Source organism: Theropithecus gelada, chromosome 18, assembly GCF_003255815.1.
Source record: "Theropithecus gelada isolate Dixy chromosome 18, Tgel_1.0, whole genome shotgun sequence".
Classification (NCBI taxonomy): Eukaryota; Metazoa; Chordata; class Mammalia; order Primates; family Cercopithecidae; genus Theropithecus; species Theropithecus gelada.
In genome coordinates, this window is record NC_037686.1 from 68230479 (window position 1) to 68257648 (window position 27170).

Below are 27170 nucleotides of genomic sequence, written 5' to 3' on the forward strand. Positions count from 1 at the left end.
AAGGACAGAGAGAAGGAATGGAGAATTCCTATGGTATTTGAATTATTTTAACAATAACCCAAAGAACAGTGCCAGATACATAGAAAATATATGATCCATTCATGGATTATGAGTTAATAAATGAATGACATTATACAGTGAATGAATAAACACGTCTACTGCTAGGGAATACAAGGCTGTATTATGAGGAGTCCCTAGAAGCTTATTCTAATAATAAGTTTAATAAAAATCAATCATAAATAGCTGCAATTGAATACACAGAGTAGAAAATGACTGTTTCATAAACAATGTAACTGTATCGCGAATGTTCCTGTCGCTATATGCGAAACCTTCGGAAAGCTTGAATTTGTTGACAGTGATCACAAATTGATGTTAAATATATTTATGGGAAGTGTTCAGGTGTAGCAGTTTAATTACTGACACATTATACAGAGTTGGATATTTCCATCCGTAGTATAGTACCTGCTTGGGCAGGAGTGAGAGCAGTATGAAATGAATCCATTGTTAACTACTTAGGAACTGGTACACTGAAATATTTGAATGTCTGGCTACTTTATATAAAGCCTGAGAAGTGATTTTAAAACATTACAAGTAAGTTTCTGGCTGGGTGTGGTGGCTCACTACTGTAATCCCAGCACTTTGGGAGACCAAGGTGAGTGGATCTCTTGAGCCCAAGAGTTTGAGAAAAGCCTGGGCAACGTGGTGAAAACCCATCTACAAACATTATCCAGGTGTGATGGCGTGTGCTTATAATCCCAGCTACTCTGGAGGCTGATGTGGGAGGATCACTTGAGCCCAGGCAGGTCGAGGCTGCAATGAGTCATGACTGAACTCTAGCTTGCATGACAGAGTAAGACCCTGTCTAAACAAACAAACAAACAAAAATAAATAAACACACACACAAAAAAAAAGAAAAAGAAAAATAAGTTTCTATTTCAAAAACCCATCAGCAGATTGTTTTGGAGATGAGGTTATAAAAGTGTATTTTAACCAGTTATGCCACTTATCCTTTTTATCATAATTAAGTTATATAATAAAATACCATATGAATCAAATAAAGCTATTGTTTTTATGAAAAGTAAGTTGAATTCTTTGAAAAGACTTAATAAAGTCAAGTTGATAAATTGCTGATGACTTAATTGTGAACAAGAAAGCTAGTAATGTTTGGGGGAAAAAGCCTGAAAAGTCTAGGATTCTGCACTTAAATTGCTTCCCAATTCCTTTCTTCCTCTTTCTGCTTTAAAAGAATATATAGAAGAAAACACAGTGGATGAACAAGGGATGTGGTTTATACAAAAAAAAAAAAAAAAAAGAAAATCATTGATGGATCCAGCCTCAAAAAGAAGCATTCATCTTTGTTGATTAAAGAGTATGAATATATATTTATAAGTTTTGATTAAACTTTTAAACTTTAAAGATGTTTAGGTTACATAGTATTGTAATAGTTTTCCTCTTTACCCAACTTTCTCTAATGACCTCGTTGCATCTGATAACAAGATTTCTACTGTGTTTTGATACAGGAACAGACTTGATAAAAAAAAAATTTTGAGCATGTCTTTTGAGTAAAAATATTTTGTTAACTAGAGCAAAAAAAAAAAAAAAAAAACCAGCCAGATTATTTATGTTTTATGCCATTTAGTTATTAAGGCTAATCATTTAAGTTGGCTTGCTTTGACAAGGCCTCCAATGGCAAAGAATAAAATATAATGAATTGGAACAAGTTTTTGTTTTTTTTGAAAAAAAAAACACTCAAATTGATGTATAATTTCCTAATTAGCATGACTGGATACTAAGTGCTGAGGACAATATCTTCAAATTTGTGAGGAAAGAAAATTGAACTTAAAATATCATACAAGTAAAAACAGTAATTAAGAATGAGAGTATAAAACACCTTCCAATTATAAAAGACTCAAAAAGTTTACTTTATCTTCAAAAGTTACTCCAATAATATTCCCCCCGAAATTGAAAGTGGAGGGGATAGAGAACAGGTGGAAGCTTGGTGAATACATTGAATTCCTCATCTTTCATTACAGGAGTGACTTGATAACTCTAAAATGGACAAATCAGCATTTTATACCCTTTTGTATTAGGCATTGCAACCACACCTATGCATTATTTCTACAATGAAATTTAATATAATAAGGAATGTGTTTTAAAGTGCAGCAATATCTTAAAGTTATATGGTGACTTATACTTTAGAAAGAAGTTATACCTACATTATAAAAGTTACTTCCAGCTTTTTCTAACCCATAATTCCAAAAGCTGAATAAAGCAGAAACGAGAATAAGATTGCTCACAAAAGAACTGAAAACTGTAGAATCTGATTTTAAGATGTTTGCTTTTGTAAATGTTAATATTGGAAAGTGTATCTAATAAGATGTTATTAACAGTTCTTCAAATTTACCTTTCAGCTTACTAACAATTTTAAAGCCAACTTTAAGAAAAAAAAAACCCACAGAATTATGAAAGTTTAGGCACCAAACGTGAATCTTTATTTAAAAAGAATAGACATCACAAAAATTACAATTTTGTAACATTTGTGAGACTTGAGGATTATAATTTTGAGTCTCATTTTAAGGTAAGGGAAATACATTTATGGATACAAAATTAAGTAAGAGACCTGGAAAAGGACTCATGAAAATGAAAATGAGGGCCTCAAAACTTATGCTTCATGAACTTCATGGTTCATGGACCTTGCTCGCATATCCAGGTCATAATTATGGGTGCTGGGCCTGCATCAACAGAGGCAAGTAATGTATCCCTAGAAGCCAATGAACATTCAGAGAGTTAGCAGTAACTTATGCCTGGAAGTGACTGTGAACTACATAAATATATTCCATTAATCCTAAACTAAATAGACCCTCAATTCAAATTCCCTCTGGTTAGATTTCCAAAATGCCTGTGACCACTCAATCACCTGAGAAGCTTGCCACCTGATATGAGGAGGAGAATGTGTCAGAGAGTTCAATACACTTAATGTTTATTCACCATCCCCCAACCCAATAATTCATATGTTGAAATCCTAATAGCCAAGGTGGTGTTTTAGGAGGTGGAGCCTTTGGGATGTGCTTAGATCATGAAGGTGGGGCCCTCATGAATTGGATTAGTGCCTATGTTAGAGTTCTCCAGAGAAACAGAGCCAATAGGATATATATAGGATATATATCTATATAGAAAGATGAGAGGGGGTTTATTAGGGCAATTGTCTCATGTGACTATGGAGGTTGAGAAGCACCATGATAGGCTGTCTGCACGCTCGACAGTCAGGGAAGCCTGTGGTCTGGCTCAGTCCAAGTCCTGAAGCCTGAAAACTGGGGAAGCAGACACTGTAACTCTCAGTCTGCAGCCAAAGTCCTGAGAACCTGGGGGCTGCTGGTGTAATTTCCAGAGTCCAAAGGCCAGAAAACCTGGAGTTCTGATGTTTAATGGTGGTAGAAGAAGGGTATCTTAGATAGAATTTGCCTTTGTAGACATACCTGGAAATAATGTTTTACCAGTGATCTAGGTATTCCTTAATCTAGTCAAGTTGACACCTAAAATTAACCTTACAGGTATCCTTATAAAAGATACCCCAAAGAGATATTTCTACCCTTTCACCATTTGAGGTAAGAAAATAGCTGTCTGTGAGGAAGCAAGCCCTCAGCAGGCACCAAATCTGCTAGAGCCTTGATCTTGGACTTTGCAGCCTCCAGAACTGAGAAATAAATGTGTGTGTGTGTTTGAGTGTGTTTAATGGCATTTTTGTAATAGGAAGTAAGATGGACTAAGACAGAGATAAAGTAAAAATAGAAAGAAAAAACGGTCTTAACTGATTGTACTTGGAACAGATCTGTTTTTGGTTATTGTTGCAAGTTTTGCAAATGCGACCTTAAGTGCACATGCGTAGGGCTCCTCCCAAGTCTTAGAAAGATTTGTGCAAGTGAGGCACCCAGAAACTTGTGTCATTAGTTTAACCATAAATCTGCTTTCATAGAAGAAATTAATAAGACATTTACAAATTATTATAAGGGTCTATTTTTATTGTCTATTTTTTCTTGGTTCTGTTTCTAGTATGTCTACTAAATTTTGATTGAATGTTAGACATTATATATAAAAGATTATTGAGGCTGTGGATAATGTCATTTTCCTTCAGAGAGCATTCACTCTATCTTTTTTGGTGGGTAGAGAGTTGGGGAAGTTTATCTTAATCTAATCAGGAACTGAATCAAATGGTGGCAGAAATACCTCCAGAGATAGGAATGGAAATCTTGGGATTTTTCATTAGGGATGTTTCTTCCTGGCAGGCTCTGAATTTCAGTTGCTATCTTCTCAGAATCATGAAACTGCTCTACATTCCCCTTTTCCATTCAGCAGTTTTCTGCTTAGCTTCTCAGATCTTTGCCTTACAAAGTTTAAGAATTCAGCAAATGATTAGAAATGAGGAGGAAGTTGCTTGTCTCTAGATGTACATTTTTGCATAGTTTTGACTCTTAGAACCATACTAATGTTTTACATATTCCCCAAATAAATGAGTAAGTGAACATATCAAATTAATCAGAATATAGGAGGAACTCAAAATAGAATACAAACAGTAACATATGGACCCAACTGTACTGTAAATGAGTAAGTAAACAACACTGAAATTAATGGTGAAGAAAATAAACTAACATTAGTAAATTTGGAAAATAGTATTTTTCCTTTATGATATAAAGCTAAAGATAAAAAACTTTACAAAAATACCATTGTTAGTAAATCTTTTTTTTCCACAGGGTATAGGTTAGAAATTCTGTAACTACTTTATGTGCATATTAGGTTTGAACAAATAAGTATATATATTGTAGATGGGGAGAACCAGGCTTATCACAGTGAAGGGAAAAAGGTACAAATAAAGAAATGGGGAGGACTAAAATAAAATGTGTGGTTTTTGATTATGAACTTACGATTTTAAATATTTATACAGGTAGATATAATGTAGTTGTATATATATCATCTACATATATATGTACATATATAATATGTATACATATATTTTGTAGCTCTGTCTGCTAAGAGGAGAAGAAATTACAACTCAATAGCACTGAGCACACAGAGTCTAGATCTTGCTTTCTAAACACCATCTCCAATAAAAAGTACCATGGCTTCTTGGAAAAGTGATTGATTTCAGAAGTGAAGCAGAGGCGTCATGTAAGCCTGGAACACCTTACGGACCAAGAAAATAAGGAAGAGCTTGAAAAATGGTGGAAACATGTCAAAAGGGGCACAGAACTCGTCTGTCAAAGCTCTCAATGGTTAACACTGGAATAATTTGAGCAACAAAATAAAAAATGATATATTAAATTATAATCCACAAAATAAAATAAATATTAATGAGTCTATGCTGATACAAAAATGAATAAATTAATAAGTTGGAGAGAAGTGACAACTCTTCCTTACAGAAGAATTAAAATTAATACATGTAGAAGTGAGGGAAATAAAAATTACCCTTAGGCAAACCTCAAAGTAATAATTAATGCAGGGAATAACCATTGATGGATACTGAACACTTGGGCAAAAGCTGGAAGAGAAACAGAATATTTGTATATACTCAAAAACTCTTTCCCAAGGTATTTATCAACTACCAAGAGATAAACTATAATTTTGCAGTTGAGAAATATGGTAGACAACACCTTAACCAAGTGATCAAATCAACACCATCAGTAATAAGAGATATTGACACTATGGCTGGGCGTGGTGGCTCAAGCCTGTAATCCCAGCACTTTGGGAGGCCGTAGTGGAGGGATTGCTTGAGCTTGGGAGTTTGAGGTCAGCCTGGGCAACATGGTGAAACCCCATATCAACAAAACATACAAAAATTAGTCAGAAGCTTGGGAGTTTGAGGTCAGCCTGGGCAACATGGTGAAACCCCATATCAACAAAACATACAAAAATTAGTCAGGCATGGTGGCACACATCTGTGTTCCCAGCTACTTGGCAGGCTGAGGTTGGAGGATGGCTTGAACCTGGGAGGCAGACGTTGCAGTGAGCAGAGACTGCACCACTGCACTCCAGTGAGACCCCATCTCAAAATAAACAAATAAATGAGAGAGAGAGAGTGCGAGAGAGAGAGAAATTGACATTATATATCTCCTGATACAGCACACTGGAAAGAGCACACCACTTCTGTTGAATTCTTGCCAAAAATGTATAACCCCAATCTAATCATAAGCAAACTTTAGATGAATAAAATCAGGAGAGATTCAAAAAATTAACTGACTGGGTCTCATCAAATAACTCAAGGTCTTGAAAGATGAGGAAAGACTGAGGAACCATCATAGAGTGGCGCTGTTCAGGGAGTCACAACTCAGTGCAATGTGAATTCCTGGGTGGGTCCAGGAGCAGAAAATGGACATCAGGGAAATTTGTACAAGGTCAGCATTTTAGTTAATTATATTATACCAATGCTAACGTCCTGGTTTTAATAAGAGCACTATGTTCATATAAGTTGTTAATGACAGGGCAATGGTTTTTCAACCAAGAGTAATTTTGCCTTCCAGGGGACATTTGGCAATGAGTGCAGACATTCTGATCTTCATGACTGGGGAGGGTGCTACTAACATCTAGGAAATAGAAGCCAGAGATGCTGCTGGGGGAAGCTGAGTGAAAGGTATATTGAACTATCTGCACTATTTTTGAAACTTTCTGAGTCTAAATTATTTCAAAATTAGAAGTTAATACATAAAAATAGAGTTCAGCAAATGCCTTGAGTGGGAATCCTCTGCATTTTGAGCATTTTTCTCTGAGCTTTTATTATTTCAATATCTTGACCTTTTAAGATCCACTTGTGTTAGACGTTCCAAAGTCAATTTTTTCTCTCCAGCATGGTGAAGTGACAACCAAATTCTCTACTGAATGATACGAACCTCAGCTGTAGCCTTCTGCTTGGATTCTCAGTCTCTTGCTTGGCATCAAGAATTGGCAAATGCAGCCTTCACTTCTTTCGCTGAGTTTCTCTTCTCCCCAAGGTCATGGCCCCTTGAGTCCTGGCAAGTCCAACAAGCATTTTAAAAAAATTAATCGAGATTTCCTATTTGTGTGCAGTGAGACCACTGATCTTCCACAAACTATGCAATCATGGCTGAAAGTAGAGTCTCATTGCCATTTTATATAACAGCTTTATTGGTGCATATTTACATAACATAAAGTTTGCTTGTTTAAGTATACAATTCAATAATTTTTTAGTATATTTACCGAATTATGCAACCATAACTATGATCCAGTTTTAGAACATTTTCTTCACCCCTATGCATTTTAATGCCCTTTTACAGTTAATCTTTGTTTCTGTCATAGCCTCACACAACCACTTACTTATTAATACTTTTTCTGTCTCTAGAGATTTGCCCTTTCTAGACTTTTCATATAAATGCAGTCATACCATATGTGGTCTGTTGTGACTGGGTTCTTTCCCTTAGTATATTTTTGAGGTTCATCTACTTAATAGCATGTGTCAATACTTTTGTTTCTTTTTGTTGCCAAATAGTCTTTATTGTGTGGATATACAATATTTTGTTTATGCATTCTTCAATTGATAGACATTTGGATTGATTCCACGTTTTGGCTATGGAGAATGCTGCTGTGAACACTGGTGCACAAGTAAGTATTTGTGTGAACATATCTTCTCATTTTCCTTGAGTGAATACCTAGGAGTAGAATTGCTGGATCATAAGATAAATCTACTTTTAACTTTTTCAGAAAATGCTAAACTCTTTTGCAAAGTGGCTGAACCATGTTGCATTCCCACCAACAATGTGCAAAAGTATCAATTTCTCCATATTCTCACCCAAACATGGTATTATCTGACTTTTCAATCATAGTGATCTTAGACGGCGTGAAATGGTACCTCACTATAGTTTTAATTTATATTGACCTAATGATTAATAATATTGAGCATCTCTTCATGTGTTTATTGACCATTTTGTTATCTTTTGGGGGGTAAATTTCTACTTGAATATTTTAGCTTTTTTTTTTTTTTTTTTTGACAGGATCTCACTTTGTGGCCCAGGCTGGAGTGCAGTGGTGCAATCATAGCTCGCTGCAGTCTTGATCTCCTGGACTCAAGAGATGCTCCCACTTCAGCCTCCAGATTAGCTGAGACTACAAGCAGGCAGTAGCATGCTTGGCTAATTTTTCAAATTTTTTGTAGAGACAAAGTCTCACTATGTTGCCCAGCCTCATCTAGGACTCCTGGGATCAAGTGACCCTTCTGCCTTGATCTCTTAAAGTCTAGGATTAGAAGGCATGAGCCACTGTGCCCGGCCCTTTTGCCTAGTTTTAATTGAACTTAGTAGTAGTTATGAGATTTTTATATGCTTTTAGATACTCTGGATACAAATCTTTTTTAGAATATATGATTTGCAAATATTTACTCCCAGTCTGTGGCTTGTCTTTTTACTCTATTAATGGTATACATTTGGAAGTGAAAAGATTTTAGTTTTGACTAAGTTCAATTTATCAACTTTTTCCTTTATCACTTGTGCTTTTGTTGTTTATCTAATAAATCTTTGCTTAAACAAGGTCACAAAGATTTACTCCTATGTTTCTTTAAGGAGTTTAAGAGCCTTAGCTCTTACATTTTGAATTAATTTTTGTGTGTGGTGTGAGGCAAGGGTCTACCAAAATCCACTATTTTCCATATAGGTATCCAATTGTTTCAGCATCATTGGTTGAAAATCTTTCCCAATTAGATTGCCCCTGCTTGATTTTTTAAAGTAGGATTTTCACTTCCATTTTATTTTCTAATTTGTTGTCCTGGCATAAAACAGACACTTATTGATATATTATTTTAATTTTTATTTAACCACTTTATTAAATCATCTTAACTTGATTTTTTTAAACAGTAAAAATAATCTCTAACTAATGGTAATTTCATATAGTCCTTTCTAATAATTGTATTCTGCATATATTGTTATCTTATTTCATTGATTTGGGATTCCAGAGTGATACTGGAAAAAACAAACAGATTAATTTGGTCATTCTATCTTATTCTTGACTTCACTGGAGTATCTTTAGTATTTCACCATTTAGCATAAAATATTTGGTGTGAGTTTTGAAAGATATTCCCTGAACTGTTTAGGAAATTTCTTACTAGCCTAATTTGCTATATATTATTAAAAACAGGAAAAGCTATTAAATTCTATTTAGTGCTCTTCTTTTTTTTGCATCTGACGAAATTCTTATGTGAATTTTCTCTTTTTAACAGTCAGTATAATAAATCATGTTAACAGACATCCTAGATTTGATTTACTTAGTGTGGAATAAACTCACTTTTTCAGAGTATTGTCCTTTCTTTACTTTGTCAGATTCAATATATTAATACTTAGAATTTCTTTAACCGATGTTAATAAGTGAGGTAAAACTATACTTTTCAGTTTTTCCTACATTTATCCGGCTTTGTTTTTAGTACTATGTTTGCTTCACACATTTATTTGGAAGGTTTCCCATATTTTTCTACACTATAAGAGTTAAAATGACAGAAGAAACTATGTATTTTTTTAAGTTGATAAAAAATCTGGGCCTGAAGGCTTTTTGTGATAGACATTTGATACGCTTTTAAATTTCTTTTAAAATGATTGATATAATAGGTTTTTCATTGTCTCCGACTTTTTGGAGATAAGTTTGGTAAAGATGCTTCCTAAAAGTCTTTTATTTCATTTGGTTTGTATGTTCTAATGATTGGCGTGATACTACGCATGTTATTTGTTAGGATTCTAACATTTTTATGGTTACCTGTTTATTATCCTATTTTCCTATTTCGTTGTTGTAATGTATAGTTATATTCTTTCCCTCAGATTAGTTTATTGTCTATTTTATTAGTCATTCCAAGGAACTTCTGTTTTGCTGTTCATTAATTTCTGGTACTTATTAACTTTTACATCTTCATATTGCTACTCTTTAGCACGTAACACTTGCTTAAAAGAAGTTTGTTGAATGAATAAATGAAATCAAAACACCTTTTCCTTGGGGAATATAGGAACTCAAGAAGGATGTTTTTAAAATGGAGAAAATGGTAGAAGCAGAGAAGCAGAAAAAGTGATGTGTAAGCAATTCTAAATCTCCAGACGTCAGCCCCCAAGTTAGCTTCATATCTAAACTTTTAATAAACTTTAATAAATAAAATAAATAAACTTTTAATAAATCTTTCCTTTTGCAGAACGGTGCACATTTTTACCATGTAAGAATCAAATGTTGCATCTATTTCGATGTTTACATTGCTCTTGTTTTGAAAAATACCCAATCAAATCATCATTTATAAGTAGCGTTACTTGAAAAGCATTCAGACTTTTGGAGAAATTCCCAAGGACCTTGGAATTTGGAAACAATAAATATTCTGCCGCGGGTAAGGCACATTTGAAATGGAATCAAGCATGATAATGCAACGAAGCTGCGAAGGAAGGTCCGTGCTTGTTTCTCTGCCAAGTCAAAACTTCATCGCTCATGATTCAGTGGCCTCACACTTCTCAGCTCCCCTTCAGCCTCTGGAAAAATGGCATTTGCAGCTGTCTCCCTGACCTCAGGGCGAGGAGAGGAAGAAGGACCCGGAATCCTTGCCTGCCCAGGAACAGGGGGAGGCTGCCACGTTCTGTGCCCTTATTGCTAACTCCCGGCTGCCCACTGATGCACCCTGACAAAGCCTCTGCTGGCTCATGTTTCCCGTTTTTGGCGTTACCAAGAAATAACCCTTTGCTTTGTCTCCATTTCCAGAGTCCATCTTCACCTTCCCCGAGACGCTTTCAAGGGCAGGGCAGGGGTCAGGAGCCAGGGCAGCCTCAGTGGGTGCTTCAGCCCTGACCCAGGCCTCAGAGCTGTCAGGGCACCAGCAGCTCCCCTCTGCAAACCTCTCTATGGGGAATGCTAATCTAAAATAATTTTCTGTCTTTCTCTCTTTACAACTGAAGAAAAGTACTTCTTAGAGCGAACTTAACTACCTACCTTTAATGTTTTATAGTCCGGGAAAATGGTACAAAGCAACATGTTTAAGTAGTTCCTTTACTAGAGTTGATAGAATCCTAAAATCTCAAGGGCCTCTGGAAGGAATGAAATCGTATCTCTGCTAAGGCTCGTGTGTTTTAAGAGTTGATGGGTTGAGGCAATGCCGTGGTCGGCACCACGGGGCTCCCTGCAGGGCCGGGGGAGTGGGGATGAGGGGGCGCAGCGAGGAACGAATGGAGAGCCGCCCAGGCCGAGGCCAGGTGCCTTTCCAGTCTGTCCTCCAGGAGCTGGGTGACTTCTTAGCATCCTAATTCTCTGGAAAGACAGTTTAAAAAGTTGTTTCGTTTCCTAGGACATTTTCGCTGGGACTGTTGAAAGTCGGACAGCACCCGCCTCGCGCTCACCCCGCCGGGATCCGCGGGGACAGCTCCTTTCCTAGGAGGCCCGGGCCCGCCTCTGCGCCGGGACGGCCTGGGAAGCTGCGCAGGCCCCGCCGACTTCCTTCCCAGCCCCGGCTGAGCACCGCGGGGCCCTGTCGGCGGCGGGGCCTGCGGACCCGGGAGCGCGCGGCTGCGCTGCACGTGCAGGGACCTGGCGGCGCCGGGGTCAGCGCGAGCGTTTGATGTGCAGCGGGGAGCGGGCCGGGCCCCGGGAGGCCGCTTCGCACCTCCCCGTGTGTCCGGGTTGAGCGCGAGGTCAGGAGGCGACGCGGAGTTCACGGCGAAGACGGATCGCGGGGGCTCGTCCCGCCCGGGTTGCGCGCAGCGGTGGCCGCGTGATGGATGGGCCGGACCGGGCACCCGGGAACCCGCGAGCGCGGAGCTGGGCTCGGGGCTGGGTCGGGGGGCCCCGACTCGGTTATTGATCGGCCGGAGCGCAGGAGAACTGACTGGATAATGTATAATGCATCGCCTGCCCAGGAAAAGTGTTTGCTTTTGTGGGAGCAAAAGGCAACTTTCTGCCCCGCCAGAGCGTTGCTAAGTGAGCGGTAATGACCACGCTAGAACTTTCATAGGGAGAGGCTAATGGCAGGCTCACTCTAAAAGTGCTTTTATGTGCAACTTCTGTCTAATCCCTTGAGGAGGAAGAAAACATCGGCGACTAAGAAAGTTCAAGTTGTGCAGGGCCTGGGCTTTTAGGGTCGGGGTCACTTGTGCTCTGCGTGACTTTGAAGAGGAGGACCAGTGGATTTCCACACGTGTTTTAAAGAGAACTCCTGGCCTCTGAAATGAAAGGCCCGCCTGTAGGGTTTTGCTGCCTCCCCGCTGCCCACGCCCCACCCCCACAGCCTGGATCAAAGCGAGCAGACAAATTATTCCGAAGTAACACAGCCCTGAAATGTTCCTAACCGTGACTATTTGAGGCGATGGATCAAGCGTGCTTCCCCCGCCCCCAACCCACCCCCAGGCCGAAAATGTGACTCTGGAAACGGACTTGCAGAGCTGGCTTCGGTTTCTGTACGTTTCTGACCCCTGTTGACTTTAGGACAAGGCTTCCTGTTTCCAGGACTGCAGCATCGCCAGACAGCCTCGCCATGCAATCGGCTTTGCAGTTGGACGTTCCAGATACGATTTCATTCCTTACCAAAGACACTTCTTCAGGACGATTTTAGGATTCTATCAACGCTAGCAAAGGAGCTACTTAAACACGTTGATTTGTATCGCTTTCCCTGACAATGAAACATTGAAGGTAGGTAGTTAAGCTCGCTCTGAGAAGTCCTTTTCTTCAGTTGCAGAGAGAGAAAGAGAGAAAATTATTTTAGGTTAAAATTTTCCATAGAGAGGTTTACAGAGGGGAGCTGCTGGTGCCCTGACGACTTTGGGGCCTGGGTCAGGGCTGAAGCATTGAGGCTGTCTGGCTCCTGACCCCTTTCCTGCCCCTGAAAGTGTCTCCCGGGAAGCTGAAGAAGGACTCTCAGGGCTGCTGTGGTCAGGCCTGAGGCTGCCCTCTGAGTCTCCTGGGCAGAAGGGCTTTTTGCCAAGAGCACGTCTAGGTGGGCGTGGTGCTGGGCACTGTTGCCAGGGCAGAGCCTGAGGGGTTACAAAGCCCCAGAAAGTCCACGCACTCCATAGAAGGGCTCTCCTAGGAGTGCTTACAACTTCCAGGAAACGAAATTCCTGCGTAAAAATAAATCATCACACCAAAGCTCCTGGTGCAGCATGACTGATGTATGTATTGGTGTATACTAATCACTGACAGGCTTCCTTAAACCACTGCCCACACGAGAATTCTAGAGCCATTTCACAGTTTAGTTTCCATAAATGTGAGCATATTTCAGTCCCCTTAAGGTCTCAAATTATGATAATATTATAAGTTACATTGTACTGTATTTACTCTGTTATAACCGTCGTGAATGTAGGTATATTGGGGACATAATTAGTCTTTAACACTTTCTAGCTCAGTATTTATAATTAAATAATTTGACATAGGTATAAAATATAGCTTCATATTTTTTATCCACGTGTTGCATTCCAGTTCAAATTTATGAAAGAACAAATTACAAACTTCATTAATTTGATTATTGTTGTTTAAAAAATTATTTGTTTTGAGTCATTGGTGGCTAGCAATATAGTATTTTAAAATACATAAATATATTTGAATTTCACAATCTTCCTAGAATAGATTGAATTTCACAATCTTCCTAGATCTAAGTCCAAAGAGAATAGGCTCTTCCTTAAGCTTAAACTATCTGTGCTTTAAAATGAAAACATAAATAAGATCCTGCTTTAGGATTTTACTCATGGTTCTATCTTAGGCATAGGAGGACTTATTAAAAGGTAAAGAAATCATCATATAGGCTAAAGTGAAAAAGACCAACCATGTCAAACGTTGGTGTGAGTATGGAGCAACTGAAACTCTCATACCTGACTGGTGGGAGTGTGAAATTGTGTATTAACTTGGGAAAACTGCTGCAATTTCTTAACAAGTTAACCATACTTAGGTTTTATACCTTATGGCCCAGCAATTCCACTTGTAGGTATTTATCCAAGAGCAATAAAAATGTGTGTCCACGAAAGGCCTTATACCAAAATGTTCACAGCAGCTTTATGCATAATAACAAAAAATGAAATCAAACCAGCTATCTAAAAACAGGAGAAAAGATAATCCAATTTTGTTTATCCATCCAGTGGAATACTACTCATCAATAAAAAACTATGAACTCCTGATATACCTCATGGATGGATGGATAGATGGATGGATGGATCTGAAAAACATCATGATGAATAGCCATGAAGCCAGACATGAAAGAGTACATACAATATGATTTCTTTTATCTGAGGTTCTGGAACAGGTAAAATCAATCCATGGTAACTTAAATCAGAACTGGGAGTACTTCTGGTGGGAGGATTTAGTGGGAAGGGGCATAAAAGATCTTCCTGTATCTTGATAGAAGTGTGGGTTTTACAAGTGCATGCATTTGTAAAACTCATTCAACTGCATGCTTAATATTCGTGCATTTCACTGTATGTAAGCCATTCCTCAATATGATATATGAAAAGAGAAATTCATATAAAAGTCATAATATAACAAAAGAGGAATTCTGGAGTTCTTGTGGAATATGCTATGTCAGAAAACTGCTAAAGAATAAATGGAGTGATTTTTTAAAGACAAGGAATCAGATAAAGGTAAGAATTTCAAAATCAAAGAATGTGTTGAGTGATAGAATTGCAGAATTAATTATTCCTTAGAGTTACATTTCCCCACAATGTGTTGTTTGGCATATTAAAAGGCATTCTATGCAAAACGATTCTATGGTCATAAATTTGGGAAGCTGTAGGTTAAACCAAGTTAAATAGGATTTCTTCCCTAGTACTTCTCAGACCCTGTAAAATGCTAATCCTTAGTGTGGGCCTTATTTTGGGTTGAATTCTACCTCCCCAAAAGGTAGGTTGAAGTCCTCATACCTGTTGATGTGATCTTAATTGGATATAAGGGTTTTGCAGATGTAATTAGTTAAGGTCATACTGGATTTAAGGTGGGCCCTTCGTCGTATATGACTGATGTCCTTGTAAGAGTAGGATAGAGACAGTGAGAGAGAGACCAGGGGGAGGATGCCCACGTGATGATGGAGGCAGAGATGGGAGTGATGCATGTATAAGTCAAGGAGGGCCAAGAATAGCTGGCAAACACCAGAGGCTAAAAGAGACAAGGAAGGATTCCTCTATAGGTTTTTGTATCAGTTTCTTCTCGTGCTACTAATAAAAGACATATCTGAGACTGAGTAATTTATAAGGGAAAGAAGTTTAATTGACTCACAGTTCAGGAAACTTAAAATCATGGTGGAAGGGAAAGCAAACATGTCCTTCTTTACATGATGGCAGGATGGAGAAGTGCAGAGAGAAGGGGCGGAAAACCCCTATAAAACCATCAGATCTCATGAGAACACACCACTATCACCAGAAAAGCATGAAGGCAACCACCCCTATGATTCAATTACCTCTCATCCGGTCCCTCCCGCCACAGATAGGAGTTATGGGAATTACACTTCAATTTGAGATTTGGGTAGCGACAGCCAAACAAACCACATCAGCTTCAGATGGAGCTGGGCTGTATTGACATCTTGATTTCTGATCTCAGACTTCTAGCCTGCAGAACTGTGAGAGAATAAATCTCTATTGTTTCAAGCCACCTGTCTGTGGTACTTTGTTAGAGCAGACACAGGAACCATACAAACCTCTAGGAAAAAGATGTGATAATCTCACGTTTCCCAGATTGATCTGATCATACAACCTTCTGCACTTTCCATGGCATATCTTGAGTGTTTAGCCAGCCCAGTGTGGTAATCCCTGCCTACTGGGATGGCCTTTCCTTCAACTCTTCATGTTATTCTTGCTTACCTTAAAAGCAGTGTGGTAGGCAGAATGATGGCCCCCAAAGATGTCCACATCCTAGTTCTGGAACATGGGAATATGGGAGCTACATGGCAAAGAGGAATTAAGGGAGCATATGGAGTTATGTTTGCTTAAAGTGGACTTTAAAATACAGAGGCTCTCCAGGTGGATCTAGTGTAATCATGAGGGTTCTTAAAAGTAGAAGAGGGTAGTTAAAGAGATTGACAGGGTACTTAAATCAGAAGACAGAATTGGAGATGGAGGAAGGGTCTGCCAGCCAAAGATGGTGGGTGACCTCTAGAAGCTGGAAAAGGAAGGCATGGATTCTCCTCTCCAGCAGACAAAGAATCTCACCCTGCCTACACGTTGATCTTAGCTCAGGGAGACCCATGTTTGATTTCTGACCCACGGTACAGCAAGATGATAGCTTTATGCTGTTTCCAGTCTGTAAGTTTGTGGTAATTTTTTATAGTGGCAATAGAAAGCCAACATAAGCAGTAAGTGAAATAATTATTTCTTCAATTTTTTAGAAAATTTGACTTTAGATGTCAAAAACTAGAATTTTAAATTTTTTAGAATCTTGTTCCAGAATATTGTCCATATTGCATCAAGTTGTGTCATTTCCTACTCAAACAAAGACTGTCTACATGAATGCTTGCAAACATGACAAGAATAATAACATGTAAAAACCATATTTCCCCTGGTGGCTTTTTTTCTTTTCCTGGAAAATATTTCATATATCTGTGGTATGCTTGTAATCTTCCTGTTTTAGATCAACACTTGTGTTTGTGCTGCTATTTTCAGAAGTTTGAGATCATCTAAATCATTTAATGTGATTGGAAGTGTGGTGATGAAGACATGGTGTTGGCTTCCTCTAACTCATCCTGAATTTGCAGCATGATCGTGTTAGAGCTCTTGCTCCAGTAGTCTCCCGTTTCCACCCTCCCCTCCCTCTGCTCCAGGTTCCTTGTGATTTGAGCTCCTGGGTTTCCTGGTCTATACAAAATTCAGCATCTCTGTCTACCAATCATAGGACATAATGGCCCCTGTCTTAGTCCATTTGGGCTGCTATAACAGAAGGCCATAGACTGTGTGGCTTATAACCTACAGAAATTAATTTCTCACAATTCTGGAGGCTGGGTACAGTGCCTGGTGAGGCCCTGCTTCCTCACTGTGTCTTCACATGGCAAAAGGGGCGGGGGGGCTCTCTGGTGTCTTTTTATAAGGACAGGAATTCCAATTATGAGGGCTTCACCCTCATGACCTAATCACCTCGCAAACGTCCCACCTCCTAATAAGATCACATTAGGGTTAGGATTTCAACACATGAATTTTGGGGGGACACATTCAGGCCATTATAGGAATTTGATAGTCCCCATAGTTAGTATCTTACCTAATCAATACCCATAGATGCAAGATACCAAGGCATTTAAATATATTTCACTGAGTTGGGTTTGATAGTCAAATAAAACCATTAGATTCGTAAGGTAAGTGTTAGAAAATTGTAACAACTATTCCCCACCTTCCTTCATGAAGGTAGTGGAAAACAGAAAGAAGTCACCTTGTCCTAAATGCAAATGAATTTCTTAGAAAATTGAAGAGGGTGAGAATAATGCTGTGAACTGATATGCTTCTCAACCTTCCCTCCCTCCCTCCTTCTCTCCCTCCCTCCCTCCTTCCTTTCTTCCCACCTTCCTCATGGCAGAGTAGAGAGTAATTTCCCAGCATATGCAAGCAAAGTCCATGGCAGCCCTGAAAATGAAGATTTTTTTTTTTTTGGCAGAAAATTCATAACGATTTGACATCAGGATTCCAATGTGTCTAGCTGTATGTTAACAAAAAAATAAAGATTCAAGTAACATTAGCTAACTGGCCTGCCCTCCTAGCCCTTCATCGTATTATCTGTATGGCTTGGTTTTCCAGCCTGCAGGTGAGGCTCACCATGTGGCAGCTCCTCTCAGATACACTATCAACCAGGCACCCAATAAGCATGCAATTGAGGTCATTGAGAAAGTGTAGAGAACATGGACACATGCACACATATGCAACCATCCACACATGCACACATATGCAACAATCCACACATGCACACATATGCAACAACCTATACATGCACACAATACGCAGGCAATGCATACGTAGCCTATGCATGCACACATAGATGCCCTTGGCTCCACTGGATGGAGGAGTAGCTACATTGTGAAAGGCAGAAGAAAAACATTTAGTTGCCCTCAGGTAGGGGAGCAGAGTTAACTTGGATGCTACCTGAGACTCTGGGGAAGAAGGTCAGATACACACACCCATGTTTACTGTGCAGATCCACCATCACTTTTCCCATTGAGGGTGATGCCAGTGGGTCCGTGTTGTTGTTCTTCATTGTTTTCCCACACTTCGTTGGTAGATGGGGTGGAGCCGCCCCTCTTGGGAAGCCCAGTGTGCTTAGACATGGCGGGAGTCGTCTCTTCCTGGGCAAGAGGGTGCAGTGACTGTGGGATTAGCCTGTGTATTATTTTTGGGTGTGCACAGGGTGACAAATTAGGAAGGGTGTGCTCAAAGGTTATTCAAATATTTCAAATAAAGCATATTTGAGCATGGAAAGGCCAGGGAACATTAATCAAATGTCAGCACCAAGACACTTTGTAGGCTATTTCTGGTATGTGTTTGCTGAGCGGCAGTCTGGCTTAGGCTCCCTGGGACATGTGATCACCCCAGTGTGAAGAAACGTGGAGCATTATGCATGGGAGGCTCTGGAAGTGCTGGGAATTTGCAGATGGAGTGCAGTGGACAGGATGTGTTCCAAAACAGCCCAGAGTCATTCCTCTGCAGGGGATACAAAGGGATGCACGATTGTGTTGACTGACAAGGCCGGAGTCTATTTCCATTCCTGCCCCTCTTGGGAAGTTAGATTAAAGGGGGAAATATTTTGCATAAAAGTGATTTTCACAGAATAATGACTGAAATGATAATAAGCCGGTGATGGGCATCCATCACAGTAATGAAATAGCCTCCTACAGGAGTCCTGCAACTGGCTGTTTCCCCCCAGAAGCAGTGTTCCCTCTCAACATCACCCTCTTGGATCCTTTCTGATCTGCCTCACTGAGGCTTCCTTCAGAAAGCCAAGCGAGCAAGCGATATTGCCTTTCTCTCCTTCAGCTCCTATCAAAACAGTGCAGCAGCCCCAGTCACAAACTCAAGAGTCTTTTGACAGCAGCAATTAAGCAACTTAATTAATGAGTGAATAAAAACGATAATATTTACTGAATGGGAGCATCCTGTTTTGCATTTTTATTCAAACTCTGCACCTGAAGAACACCACTAAGGAAAGCTCCCCATCCCGCTGTTGTGGAGACACCTCTCTCTCTCTCTCTTGCTTCTCTCTCGCTTCTCTCTCTCTCTCTATCTCTGTCTTCTCTCTGTTCCCTTGCCCTGTCTCTTTCTCTTTCTCTTGCTTCCTTTGGTTCTGGCCTCACAAACACCCCAAGGATAACATACGCAGTGTGAGATAGACACGAGGCCAATCCCTGCCCTCCTTCCAGGGGGAATACACTTCTTCTATCTTTGTCATGGTCTTTGTTCACCCTAAAAATCCTCATTCATACATGAAGGACAATTTCATGATACTTTTCTGAGGCTGAACTTTACATCAAAGTGGGTGATTAATTACTGATAAGGGTATCATAAAACATTAATGCATTTTGTAATTAACCAGCTTAGGAGTGACATCTCCCATCTCTTCATGAGTGACATGTTCACACGCACACACACACGTACACACAGAACTTTTTTTTAAAAAATTCTTTATTTGGCTATTAATCTCAGCAGTGCCCTCAATACATTACATTCTTTTTAAAAGCCACATATATTTTCCTCAATGAAATATCTAATCCATCTTGAGTGTAAGGAAAGCCCATACATAATTATTCCGTCGTGACAGACAGTGAGCTTTCTCGCTATTATTTTTGACGGTGCTGTCATGGATGCCAAATGTATGTTGTGGTGGGAGCCAGCCAGAGTCGGGAACCCACCTGGAGAGCGGCTCCTTTCTTCTCTCGGGGAAGGTTCCCCACGCCTGACAGCCCCACCATTCTGGTTAAGCTTAATTAGTCAAGAGAGAAAAAGAACTGACTTCAGAGTGTTGTGTTACCTTTGGGGCTCCCCCCTTTTTTCCCCTTTCCACTCAAAATTTGACATTCTTTGGAGAAGATGAAGTTCCAAGTGGGATCTGTGTTGGCACTTCCCACCCTCTCGTCATCCTCACGTGGGACCCACTTCTCACCGCCCATCTTTTGTCTCCCAGGGGCCTTGCAGGACTCTGCCCAGCCCACACAAAGGACTCTGCACTGGCAGAACTGGATGTATTGTTGCCTTGAGAGACGTTCATTTATTTCAGTGTGAAACCCGTTAAAATGGAAGTGTGTAGGATTTGGGTTGGCTGGATGCAAGCTTCCTCTGCAGTGGGATGAGGTACACTGGGCCCCCGACATTCAGAGTCCCCCACTTTCATGCCCCTTGGCCTCTCAGGCCTGTGCCTTTCCATATGCATACTGGCCTTGGGCAAGCGACTTGTCCTGGCCAAGGGGACAGGAGTCACATCCATACTTGCCGGCTTTAAAAATGTGCTTTTGTGTTTCCACTTGCTGTCCTGGAGGCTGCCACTACCAGGAGCGTGCTGGCCTGCCTGCGGGAGGAACAGATGCCAGAGGAGACCTGAGTGTGTCCTCAAGGCCATGCCCCATCAGCCATCCCAGCAGAGCCCACAGCCGCCTGCAGAGGAATGAGGCCCCCCACCCAGGATCGCCAGAACCGCACAACTGACTCGCAACTGTGTGAGGAGTAATGGACAAAATTTTGAACTGTGAGCCTTTGGGCCTGGGGAGGTTTGTGATGCAGCAGTAGCTCCCAGACCCTTGAAGCTCTTCCGCACGAAGGTGCTGAGCCATGCACCTAGGCAATGCCAGACTCTGCACTAGGCCCGCCGGGGTGTGCCGAGAGAGAGAGCTGAACAAACTGCGGTTCCACCCAGAAGACCCAGAAGAACATTCACTGAGCAGCCAGTGCAAGAGGTGAGAGCGCATGCGTGGAGACGCTCACGCTTGTGGTGTAGAAAAGGAGGCCAGAGGCTCCCAGACCATGATTCCTTTCCTTTAGGTGTTTCTTGCGCATTTTCAATCCTAAATCTCTTCACATATTATGGAGATTTCTGATTGAATGTGCCCGTTTCCCCTTAGACAGCAGGCCCTGTGTGAGTCACCACCTCCATCTTCCTATGTCCTGGGTGTGGGCTCAGTGAAGGACAGTTGTGGAAATTTAGAGAGAAGAGGTCGCAGGGGTGGTGGGGGCGGCGAAGCTTCAGAGGAGAAAAGAAGCGTGGTGGAGAGGGCAGACTCTGGAAGCCACTGCAGAGCTCTCCCCCAGGCTATGAGCAGGGCATGATGGTCCCAATAGCCTGCATCTGTGTTCATTTCAACTGGCTGTCTTGTGACAAGGAAGACGGGCCAGGTTCCCAGTGGGAAATCTACGGTGATCATTAAGAGTGCAGGGCCTGAGATGAACCCTGGCAGGTGAAAGACACCTGGTTTTGTGCAAGCTGGTTTTGCAGAAGCCTGTGGGAGGGGCCCCAGGGGGAAGGGAGCAGAGGGCAGTGTTGGCTCTGGTTCTCCGACCAGGCAGGTGGGCTTTGCATCTGGAGCCGGACATGCCTCAGTCCGGATCCTGCCTTTATCAGCTTATGAGCTGTTACCTGCCAGTGGATATGACGAGGACTAAATTAAGGAAAGTGATCAAGTCATCTTCGTTCATTGCCCACCACAGAGCAGGCACTCAGTGGAGAGCACTCACCACCATCTATGCTATTAATGCTGTGTCTGCGGCCCTTGGTTTTCTGGAAAGACTTGAGAGTACAGGGGCAGGTTAGGGACCACAACCAGGAAGCGAGACATATCTGAGAGGATGCATGGGAGCTTATGGAAGGATGTACAAAGCCAGGTGTGGGGATTCCGGCATTTCGGGAGGCTAAGATGAAAGGATCACTTGCATCCAGGAGTTCAAGCCTAGCCTGGCAACATAGTGAGACCCCCGGCTCTATGAAAAATCAAAAATCAACTGGGCATGGTGGCATGTGCCTGTAATCCAAGCTACCCAGGAAGCAGAGATGGGAGGATCGCTTGAGCCCAGGAGGTTGAGGCTGCAGTGAGCTGAGATCATATCACTGCACTCTTTCTGGGCAACAGAGTGAAACCCTGTCTCAAAACAAAACAAAACAAAACAAAACAAAAACCAAGAATTTACAAGAGGACAGTTTTAGTGGTTGAAAAATCATTCACTCATTCCAGGAGCAAGAGCCTTGTGAGTTTTCTTCCTGTTCTTGCCTGGGTTATCTCTACTGAATCAAAGACTCCTTGTTAGGAATGCTCTGGTGGCATCAATCAATGTGTTTATAAATCATTTGATTTTACAATGGCAAAAGATACCACAAAACAACACAGCTGTAGTGCAGGTACAGATGACCATGGAACAGCAGCCTGGCATTTTCAGTAGAGCACTGGGCAGTAGAGTCCCTGGGCCTCGGAACCCCGGCCCATTACCACCCAACGCCATCCCTGGGCAAAATGCCCAACTTCCATCAGATCCATGAATGGAAAATGGGCATAATTATAACTGTGCCGTGCTCTCTATCTCTCAGCTAAGGTGAGAAACAAATACGAGGATGCTCAGTGAAAATGCTTTGAAGTCTGTGAAATGTGAAGCAAAGGTGAAGCGCGAGGAATAATAAGGCTCTAAGGACTCACACTTGAGCATTTGCTCTGAGCTGGCCCCTGTCCTGCACACTGAACCTACAGCCTCTCTTCTCACCTAATCTGCACAAAAATCTTATGAAGCAGACACACTTACCATGCTGGCCTTTCCGTGAAATTTCAGGTCTTAGTGTCGCCCATTACCAGTGGCATTTCATGCCACAAGTTAGGCCATCTGCACCTCCAAGCACAGGGTCACAGAAGACTTAATCCAGTCCCTTGGGCTGACTCAGTGGCTGGTTTGGGTGAACCCCTGTTGTCCCCTTGAGCAACTCGGGGGCAATGGTTATGGGTAGGGCTGAAAAAACAGTCGGGCTGCAAACCTGGTACTGATACAAACAAGGCCTAGTCAGGCACTAAGTGTTCTGTGTTCCCCAAAGAGACCTTAATGAAATCCCAGCATACCTCTCACTCCTACACTTAAAATACCTTGGGCAAGAGCATGCTTTTGACCCCACCCCAGCCATTTGGATTGAGAAATTCCATTGAAGGTGCACAGCTTTCCTCCAGAGCAGGGGCTGGGTATCCAAATGCAGAGCCTTCTCCAGACTCTTTGGGCTTAGTCTGGCTTGGTAGGCTCAGGAGGGATTCAAGATGATTTCATCCTTTATGTCTGTTCGATGACAGTTTATCATCATTGCCACCTCATCCTCTATTGTAGCCAAACCTCACAACCAGTACCACGTGAACTTCGTCACTGATGCCACGTTCTTTTTCTCGGCTGTCACTAAGTTCAGGTCAGGATGGCCCTCCCGGCTGACTTCCCTGATACTTTCTGTATCTCCTTTTCAGTCTGCCCTAAAATGACAGCTGGACTTCCAACAGTGGTTTCTTCTGTGGGACACATGGCTCTTATGTTCTGGGTGGCACTGATTCCTTTATTACCAGTGGCTTGATTTTCCCGGATCTATCTCCATGCAGACAGTGTGAGGTTGGACTTCATGCCTCACGTTCCTGATTGGGGCTCGGAGGTCTACCCCAGCTTGCTGCTGTGCCGCCCCCAGTTTACTCAATGCCCAGCCTGCAGCTCCTAAGTTGACACACTGCACGCTCACCTGGTCTGTGCTTCCAGCTGCATTGGAAATGGAAGCATTAAACACAATTCTCCACTGCCAGCCACCTGCTAGCTAATGAGTGACATCATTTAACGCTGTTTTGAAAAGAGAGATTTAAAGTTGTTTTGAAAACTGAAGGAAAAATACAAATGTTTGAGTGTTAAACATTTTGCCCAAATACTAAAATGTGAATGTCTTTTTATTGTGACAGTTCTACAGGAAAGCGGGCTACAGCATGCCTGTGCTTGTCAATGAAAATCTTAGCACTGAGTTTGGTAAACATTATGGCAGTCAGGAAGCCACTTAAAAATAAAGTTTAAAGAAAAGAAAGAGAAGTATTCACTTTCCTTCTAATTTCCCCAGATACACTCAATATTCTGCTTTATTTTTTAGTATTTTAACTAAAATAAGAAAACTCGGATTCGACTTCTATGTGTTCTATGATTGTTGTTGTTTTCTCTGATTATAAAATACATGTTTGCAGCAGAAAACTTGGCAAAACAGAGATATGAAGAATAAAACAAAAATCACCTATAGTTCTAAGCCATGGGAATAATCCGATATATATTTCCGAGGTATTCTGAAGCATGTGTATTATGGTCCAAATATTTAGAAACAAAATTTGGATAATACTTTAGATAGAGAGTTGTATTCTGATTTCTTCTATTAATATTATAACTTTCAAACGAGGGACTTACATGGCTTTTATTTTTCTTTACTATGTAAGTACTTATGTTCTTTATGAGAAAAATAAAAAATATAGAAAAGACAGATAAGAAAATAAAATCAGTAATAATCCCCTCACTTAGAAATGACTGCTGTTAACATTTTAGTTTTTTGGTTTCTATCTATTTATATTCAATTTGAATGAAAACAGTATAATTTCACTGTGTTTATATTGCTTGGTAACATAATGATTCAACTGTATAATAAATAGTATATTACATGAATGTTTTGAGTAATAGTCTGTGTGATAATTTTTATTAGGTGTATGGTGTTCCACTACCTAAATGTATCATAGTTTACTTCACAAATAAACTCGTATCAAATACTTATGTTGTTGTTAATCTGTGATTTATAATGAAGCTATAAACATAACTTTTAGCTAAATATTTATGGATACCCTTCATTATTTATTTCCTACATAGTAGAAGTAGAATTTTATGGTCAAAGGATGAAGACATGATTTTCTTACATTCAGGAGATATTCAATTATATGGCTCTACCATAATTTATTTATTATTTTTATTTATTTTAATGGAGACAGAGTCTTGCTCTGTCGCCCAGGCTGGAGTGCAGTGGTGTGATCTCAGCTCACTGCAACCTCCACCCACCAGGTTCAAGCAATTCTCCTGCCTCAGCCTCCCGAGTAGCTGGGACCACAGGCGCACACCACCACACCCAGTTAATTTTTGTATTTTTAGTAGAGATGGGGTTTCTCCATGTTGACCAGGCTGGTCTTGAACTCCTGACCTCAAGTGATCCACCTGCCTCAGCCTCCCAAAGTGAGCAGCATGAACCGCCATGCTTGGCCTTACCATAATTTATTTAACCATCTTTTCCTCTTCTGACATTTAATATATTGCAATGAACATCCTTGTACCAAATTTTGGTACTGATTATAGATTGTAAGTGTAATTTTCTTGAAGGGAATTATAGGGCAAAGAAGAAGAAATGAAAAGTTAAAGTGGAAATTCCCAGGTTGCCTCCCTGTAGAATGGGAGTAATCATACAACTTATGGTAGTGTTGCTGTCCAGACATGGGCCTGGCACACAGTGTGTTCCTGTAAACGCTGCACTCAGGTTCTCATCCTCACAGCTGCACCTGGAGCCCCGGTTCATGCAATGCTAAGCTGCTGTTTTACCGTGACTTTGAAGCACCAAGAGAATAAATGAAAGAAAATAGCTGGTATCTCAAAACAAAATCAGACTATGCACAGAAGTCGTGCTTGCAACATGGAGCCACCAGAGTTCTGAATCACGGCCCCAGAGCTGCCACTCCTCAGCTCACTGAGCCATTTTCCCCTTCTATAAAATAAAGGGCTTGTGCTAAAGAATTTGAGGTGCCCTTTGGCTCAGGAATTCTATCTTCCCATGAGTTGTGAATGCTTTTTAAAGACCTCCTGAGTGTCCAGGCATCTCAGTAAACACAGTGATCATCTGGGTCTGATGAAATAAAACTAAGTTATGTCAGTATTTTTACCTTTGTTTCTGTTTCAGTGAGAAGTACGAGCTATCAAAGACTCCATCCTACTGATTGTATGAAATAGAATGAATGGCTTGGAGGGTACCTGATTAAATAATAGGTGTGTGGGCTGGTGATGAAGATCAACAGAAGGGAGAAGAGAAATAAAAAAGGGTGTTCCATGGAGAAAGGTGAGGTGATAAAAGAAGCTGCTTGACACAAAGAGACTTCTGTTGGTTGCCATGGTCATCAGTCTTCATTTGAGCTCCAGTGTTAGTGAGTTTTACTCATAGCACTTTTAGGTCACACGCTCATCAGAACCATACACAAGTTGACTTGTGGAATTTAAAGTAAACATTTAGGTGCAAAAGAAGCAGAAGCAAAGTGCAAGTGTCTGCACTGACATAGAGTGTCCACACCATCGATGCTGTGGCTTGGGCATCTGATGACCTCCTTCACCCAGGCCATCCAATTCTGTGGCCTACTGGGACTGGGAACTTGGGAACTTAAAGGAATGCTCTGGGGACTTTGCAGGACAGTGATGCTATCAATGATGAGAGTTTGGCATCTTCACAAAAGAAAAGGTCTCACAAGAAGTCATAAGGTACTGAAAAACCATGCCAATAACACTATGGTGTGGCATGTTCTGGCTCTTTGGCATTCCTCTTCCTCAGATGTAGCTTCCTCTGCACAGCTTAACCGAGTGCAAGAACGGGTTGTGTGGCAGGCTCTGCTGTCAGATGCCGCCCAGATTTTAGAGACAGAGAGAATTGTGACCTCAAGAAGCTCCATGCTTAGTAGGGAGGTAGACACATCAACTGATAATTGCACAATCACATTTCATCTAGTGGATGCACATAGATAGGATTATAGATACTCTTTTGACTTGATCCTCTCATGGTAACTTCAATGCTTGAAAACATGATCTGCAAGGTCAAACAATGACAGCTCTCTGGAGATTTTGGGATTTGCCGAAGTCCCTTCTGTGGGTTTTCTCTGAAGGGTGACATCGTCTCCCTGGATCTCTGTGGTGGGCCTCTAACATGCCTTTCAGGAGAAGGTCTTCAGGCCATGTGAAGACACAGGAGCCTGGCAGACAGTTTTAAAACTCTGGAAAGAAAAGAGCAGACACTGTTCCACCTTTCTTCACGGTGTAGGCTGGGTGGGGCTGGGTCGGGCTGGGGTCTGGGGACAAAGGCAAAAGAATTCCGTCCTTTGTGCAGGTCGCTTCACTCTGGCAGAAACATCACATCCTGCCCTTGTCACCACACGTCTCTGTCCACAATTACTCATCATCTGTGGATAGACAGCCCTGGAGGAGATCATCAATTGCCAATGCAATTCAGCAGATACACTTCAT